At 42.7% G+C, this 7,210-nt stretch overlaps 1 pseudogene; it reads left to right on the forward strand.

Annotated features, from left to right (window-relative positions):
• Window positions 1–500: 500 nt before the first annotated feature.
• Window positions 501–1,426, forward strand: LOC111152491 (annotated as a pseudogene).
• The last annotated feature ends 5,784 nt before the right edge of the window (window positions 1,427–7,210 follow it).

Below are 7,210 nucleotides of genomic sequence, written 5' to 3' on the forward strand. Positions count from 1 at the left end.
CAGGCATTTTTCAGTCTTATTAACATCCTCTCCCTAGCATCTGTCATGTGCCTGTGGACAGGATAAAGGCACAAAATACTTGCTAGGTGAATAAATGAATGGTCTCAAGTGCCATCTTTTCAGTGGGTCTTTGGCTGGGGGTTGTGTTAATATCTGTGCGTGTTCAGATAATGACGGTGTGTCGTGGAGGGGAGAGATGTGTGAGCCCTCAAGTGGATGGGTGCATACCTTGTCTCCCGAGTGGGTGAAGGTCTTGGGCTGGCCTTCCCACTTTCTGTCCATGCTCTCTTCCTCCACTGCCAAGTGCATCTCCAGAACGTTATCTTGCTGAGTTTGTGATTGTGGACTGATTTTTCTTTGATCTGGAGCAGGATGGATTCTGATACTTGGTTTAATTGTGAAACCATGTCTTCAATGTCTTCAGACCTTAGTAAACAACTAGCCCATCTGGAGTGAGGAAGCAAGTGTGAAGAGATTAAAGAAGTTGGTGGTGGGAAGCTATGAATAGGAATTTCTGGGTACTATTTCTACATTCCTTATGGGAAAGTCACCTCCACCATGGGAACCCAGGAAACTATACAGGAATTTCAGAGTTACAGCTTCTGGAATATTCAGAGGAACCAGAATCGAAGCCCCTCATATCTGGGCTTTTCCTCTCCATGTACCTGATCACTGTGTTTGGAAACCTGCTCATCATCCTGGCTGTCAGCTCTGACTCCCACCTCCACACACCCGTGTGCTTCTTCCTCTCCAACCTGCCCTCTGTAGACATCTGTTTCACCTCCACCACCATCCCCAAGATGCTGTGGAACATCCAGACTCAGAGCAAAAGGATCACTTATGAAGGCTGCCTCAGCCAGATGTATTTTTTCATGCTCTTTGCAGGATTAGACAACTTCTAACTTCTAGACTGTGATGGCTTATGACCACTTTTTTGCCATCTGTCACTTCCTGAACTATATGGTCATCATGGACCCCCAACTCTGGGGACTGCTGGTTCTGGTGTTCTGGGTCCTGAGTGTCTTGCATTCCTTGTTCCAAACATCAGTGGTGTTGCAGCTGTCCATCTGCACAGTCCCCCACCTTTTCTGCAAACCCACTCAAATGATACAACTTGCATGTTCTGACAATTTTCTCAATAACCTGGTGATCTATTTTGCAGTGATGTTGCTGGTAGTTGGTCTCTTCGATGAGATCCTTTACTCCTACTCAAAAATAGTTAGTTTTCTCCATAAGTAGAATGTCATCAGCTCAGGGCAAGTATGAAGCATTTTTCACCTGTGCGTCTCACCTCTCCATTGTCTCCTTATTTTATTCTCTGAGGCTAGGAGAGTATCTTAGCTCTGCTGCTACACAGAGCTCCCACTCAAGTGGGATGTACATCGTGGCAATACTCATGCTGAACCCCTTCATATATACAGCCTAAGGAATAGATATAAAGGAGGCTCTGATGAGATTCTCTGGGATGGCAGTTCTAAAAGGGCCAATCATCCTGGGGGTGAAAAATTGCACTGGACTGCACAGCGCCTAGCCTGAGCCAAGCGTTCACATTTCTTGATCTGATTCTAGAGGTGGAACATGACTCTTCTATTTTTTTCTGGGAATTTATATGTCTTTTGTTTTTTATTTTGCCCTCTCTGTATAATTTATGTAACTTACATTATTAAGCTTTGTGATATCTCTGATATCCAAGAGATTGTCCCTTTGTCATTTTCCTACTCTCAATGGTATTCCTAACCTCGGATATGGAATATTTGAAAATTCTCACTTATTCAAAGGACTACATGGATCTGTTAAAAATCATTTATTCTTCAACAAAATACATTTAATACAGTGAGTATTAAAAAAAAGAATTTGGTGGGGGTGACTGGGTGGTTCAGTCAGTTTAAGTGTCTGACTTCAGCTCAGGTAATGATCACAGCCCCATGCCAGGTTCCTTGCTCAGCGGGGAGTCTGTTTCTCCCTCTCCTTCTGCCCCTCACCCCTGCTTATGCATTCTGTCTGTCAAATAAATGAATAAAATTTTTTAAAAAATCAATTAATTTTTTATTTTATTTTTTCAGTCTTGCAAGATTCCTTGTTTATGCACCACGCCCAGTGCTCCATGCAATACGTGCCCTCCTTAATACCCACCATCAGGCTCGCCTATCTAAATGATTTAAATCTTTTTTAAAAAAGATTTTATTTACTTATTTGACAGGCAGAGATCACAAGTAGGCAGAGAGGCAGGTAGAGAGAGAGAGAGGAAGCAGGCTCCCTGCTGAGCAGAGAGCCTGATGTGGGGCTCGATCCCAGGACCCTGGGATCATGACCTGAGCCGAAGGCAGAGGCTTTAACCCACTGAGCCACCCAGGTGCCCTAAATGAATAAAATCTTAAAAAAAAAAAAAGAATTTGGTGAAGGCTAAGACTAATTTATGAGCTTCCTGCAATCTGATGTCCTAGTCAGTGCTGTTTTTACTGCAACTCATGGATTTAACCAGTTGTGCTAAGAGATTTTAAGCTGATTTTTGTGACTTGTTCTAATTCAAGCTCAAGCAACTCACACATTCAAAGCACAAGGGGATAGCGCCTGGAGTGTGAGGGGCCAAATCGTCCATCTCAGACCCTTCCCTGATGATGGGATGGTGACTCTGAATGGAACCTCCAGGGGTCCTTTAGGCCAGCACTGTTCAATAGAGAGAACATGTGGGCCACATGTGTAATTTAAAAAATTTTTTAAAGTAAAAAAAAAAAATAGGTACCATGAATTTTAAATGTATCTTATTAAATCCAGTATATCTAAAAAATTATAATTTCAACCAGCAATAATATAAAAATTACTAAGAAGTAAGAAAAGATAATATTTGCTGACACACATCCTACTGTACAATGTCTTATGTGATGCAACAGTGAAAGGGAAAATGCAGTTCTACCAGTACCATAGGCCACGTTTTGAGAGCTCAGTAGCCACACCTAGGTGGTGGCTACTGTCCTAGAGAGCAGAGCTTTCGAGAACTCTTTGAGAGAGGGCTTTCTGGTGACAGAAGGCTCTTGCCATTTCCTTTGGGGCTGGTCTGATCTGTAGATGCCCCAGGGGTTCTGGGCAATCCCTGGTTCATTCTCAGATCTGAGGTCTTCAAAGAGATAACACTGATTCTTGAGTGCTCTTGGAAGGGGTTGGAGAACTGTATTTTAGGTTGTGTTGGTCTTTTTGAGTCTCTCCAAACTTTTGGTAGAGAGCACTCCATTCTAGCTCGTTCTTCCCAGACGATAGAGCCTAGGAGTTCCTTGAAAGTCAAGTTTCTGGAGCCAGATCCTGGCTATGCCACTTACTGGTTCTATGCCCTCAGGCATGTGACCTAATTGGTGTTCTGCCTCAGTCTTTTCATCTGTAAAATGGGGATTGTGATAGTCTTTCATGGGGGTTATTATGAAGAGCAAATGCATTTATACGTGTAAAGTCCTTATGAGTGTGCTTGGCACATACTAAGCTCTCAGGAAGTGTTAGCTGTCATTATTATTACACATAAGCTAAATGAAATGTCTGAAGTCCAGGGCTTTGCAGATGCTGTTCCTTCTGTTCCAGACACTCCACCTGGACAAAGCTTTCCATCCTTTAGTTGTCAGTGGAGATTTTACTTCTGCAAGGGAAGCGTCCCCTTGCTTGGGTTTAACTGTTCTCCACTGGCTCCCACAGCACCCTGTTCTCTCCCTTTTATAACACTTAGTATGTATTTATTTGCCTGTCTATATCTGACCTGTGAAAGTGTATCTCTATTTTGGTCTCTACTGTATCCTCAGAACTTGGCATATAATATTTGGGCAATGATAAAAATAATAATGAATGGAAGCTAACATTTATTGGCTGCTCATTAATTAAAGTTCACATAGTCCTCAGTTCCACGTTTTTGGGAATGAAGGCTTAGGTAGGTAAAATAGACTCTACAAAGACAGCCAGAGAGCAAATGGCAAAGCCAGAATTTGAACCCAACTTGTTTGACTCTGAACTCATACTCTCAAGGGAGGGGCTCGTCTCCTCCATGGGGGGGGGGGGCCCTCCAGCGGAACCTTGGACCTGATAGGCTAAAATTTCTCCTGTCTGGCCCGTGGACTCAGGTGGCTAATTTGCATACCAGCTCTCTGGAGCAATCAGTCCTCCGGGCCCCTTCTCTCTTACTCCCTGAGGTCTGCAGGTAGCGACGGGCAGCATGATTCAGGCTGGGAGGACTGAGCACAATCTGGATTTACTCGGTTCTTTGGGTTTAATGAGACTCCTACAACCCTCTGTTCTACAGAAACCCCTCATTCAGTGCTTCAGTTAAAGAAGTCACATGGGTTGTTTCCTGTCTTGCTAATTTTGGCCATTCTAACTGGTGTAAGGTGGTATCTCAATGTGGTTTTATTTTTTTTTTATTTTTATTTTTTAAAATATTTTATTTATTTATTTGACAGAGAGAGATCACAAGTAGACGGAGAAGCAGGCAGAGAGAGAGAGAGAGAGAGAGAGAGAGGGAAGCAGGCTCCCTGCTGAGCAGAGAGCCCGATGCGGGACTCGATCCCAGGACCCTGAGATCATGACCTGAGCTGAAGGCAGCGGCTTAACCCACTGAGCCACCCAGGCGCCCCCTCAATGTGGTTTTAATTTGAATCTCCCTGATGGCTAGTGATGATGAACATTTTTTCATGTGTCTGATAGCCATTTGTATGTCTTCATTGGAGAAGTGCCTGTTCATATCTAATGCCCATTTTTTGATATGATTGTCTGTTTTGTGTGTGTTGAGTTTGAGGAGTTCTTTAAAGATCCTGGATATCAACCTTTTGTCTGTACTGTCATTTGCAAATTAGCAAGACAGGAAACAACATGTGTTGGAGGGGATGTGGAGAAAGGGGAACCCTCTTACACTGTTGGTGGGAATGCAAGTTGGTGCAGCCTCTTTGGAGAACAGTGTGGAGATTCCTCAAGAAATTAAAAATAGAGCTTCCCTATGACCCTGCAATTGCACTACTGGGTATTTACCCCAAAGATACAGATGTAGTGAAAAGAAGGGCCATCTGTACCCCAATGTTTATAGCAGCAATGGCCACGGTCACCAAACTGTGGAAAGAACCAAGATGCCCTTCAACGGACGAATGGATAAGGAAGATGTGGTCCATATACACTATGGAGTATTGTGCCTCTATCAGAAAGGATGAATACCCAACTTTTGTAGCAACATAGATGGGACTGGAAGAGATTATGCTGAGTGAAATAAGTCAAGCAGAGAGAGTCAATTATCATATGGTTTCACTTATTTGTGGAGCATAACAAATAGCATGGAGGACAAGGGGAGTTAGAGAGGAGAAGGGAGTTGGGGGAAATTGGAAGGGGAGGTGAACCATGAGAGACTATGGACTCTGAAAAACAATCTGAGGGGTTTGAAGCAGCGGGGGGGTGGGAGGTTGGGGGAACCAGGTGGTGGGTATTAGAGAGGGCACAGATTGCATGGAGCACTGGGCGTGGTGCAAAAACAAGGAATACTGTTATGCTGAAAAAAAAAAAAAAAGTCACACGGGGCTGGAGTCTGTGACTTTTTTTCCCTGATGCCTGGAATCTCATTTTGTGAACAACTGTTCGTTTTGCTTGGACATAGCTTATTCACTGTGAAAATCTGGTTTAATGTAAATTCTATAGTTTCTAAATATTTATGAGCATTATTCCTTCAAAATGCTGAATAGTAACACTATGTATATAATGAGATTGTGTTCTGTTTAAACCTTTGTTGTTAGCATTTACATTTACAGTAGAAGTTCTGGAGAAGAAAGGAAATTTGACAGTTCTTTGACAAAGCTTTACAAACATATGTGTATAATAAGGCTTCGTGAAGGGGTGTTTTTACTGATGTTGCAAATGGAGGGAAGCATTAATCAACTTGTCTGAACTGTCTTTCCTATTATCAGCTGCTGTCATCTGGTGGCAAATTTGAGGTATAGCAGAAACCTTCAGTATCCATAGTAATTTTCTCTTTTTACGTTCAGCAAAGTGAATTGAGTATTTTCATTGTGTTAGCCTATAGCATATGATCAAATTGTTTCTTGACAAAGATAGCACTTATCATAAGTTAACATCTTCAGCCATCTTTCTTTAGGTTGTAATAACCAATATTTAATGAAAACATATTAGATACCAAGACCTGTTTTAAGTGCTTTTCATGGTTCATCTTATTAGTATTTATGAGACTTCTATGAGGTGGATATCATTATTCATTTTATCACCTTGTGGCATCTACTGGTTGACGAATTCATCCAAATCACACTGCTGATAAGTGACAGAGCCAGAATGGCAATCCAAGAGACCCGATTCCTGCCCACATGCTCTTACCCACTGCTTTACAGTACACCCGTAAGCTGAGATGGACAGCGAGGGAGAAGAAACTGGAAGTAGAAAATTTGGATGTGAATTTTAGCTCCACTTCTACCTCGTTAATAATAATCCCATGGTCCGAAAAAACAGTTGCCTCAGTAGGCCTCTGACCTTGGTCTCATTACCCTTCGCCAGGTCCCGTTTTCTTTTCTATGAAATCCTGGAAGTGGACAGGATCATTGGTTTTCAAGTTGGTATTTGTGATGCACTGGTGGTTCCACATGTGAAGAGACCAGAGACGGGGATGAGAAGGTAGGGGGTGCTTGGCTGGTGGGACAGGAACCCTCATTCCAGCGACCGCTCTCCTTCACTTCTGTTACTTCTGCAGTTTTCTAGTTAAAGTTTTGGTTCTATAAATGATGTGATGCATGAGAGAAAATTTAGAAACAACACGACCAAACTCTTCTGGGAACTCTGAGAAATACCAGGTGGGGAGAACATGCCTAGACAATTGTAGGTGGGGAGAGTCACGGAGACAAAATTCCCCTGATCTTCAAGAGAAAAGCAACAGAAGCTCCATTCCTACCTAGCTGCTTCCTGTCTAACACACTGAAATATTGTTGCTTCTATGGACTGTTAAGAATCTGTATTTATAGGGCACTTGGGTGGCTCAGTGGGTTAAAGCCTCTGCCTTCAGCTCGGGTCATGATTCCAGGGTCCTGGGATCGAGCCCCACATCGGGGTCTCTGCTCAGCGGGGAGCCTGCTTCCTTTTCTCTCTCTGCCTGCCTCTACCTACTTGTGATCTCTGTCCGTCAAATAAGTAAAATCTTTAAAAAAAAAAGAATCTGTATTTATAACATGCTCAAAATATTATAAAGATTTTTGTC

This window comes from Enhydra lutris, unplaced genomic scaffold, assembly GCF_002288905.1.
Source record: "Enhydra lutris kenyoni isolate GAN:26980312 unplaced genomic scaffold, ASM228890v2 scaffoldscaffold28, whole genome shotgun sequence".
In the NCBI taxonomy this organism is placed as follows: Eukaryota; Metazoa; Chordata; class Mammalia; order Carnivora; family Mustelidae; genus Enhydra; species Enhydra lutris.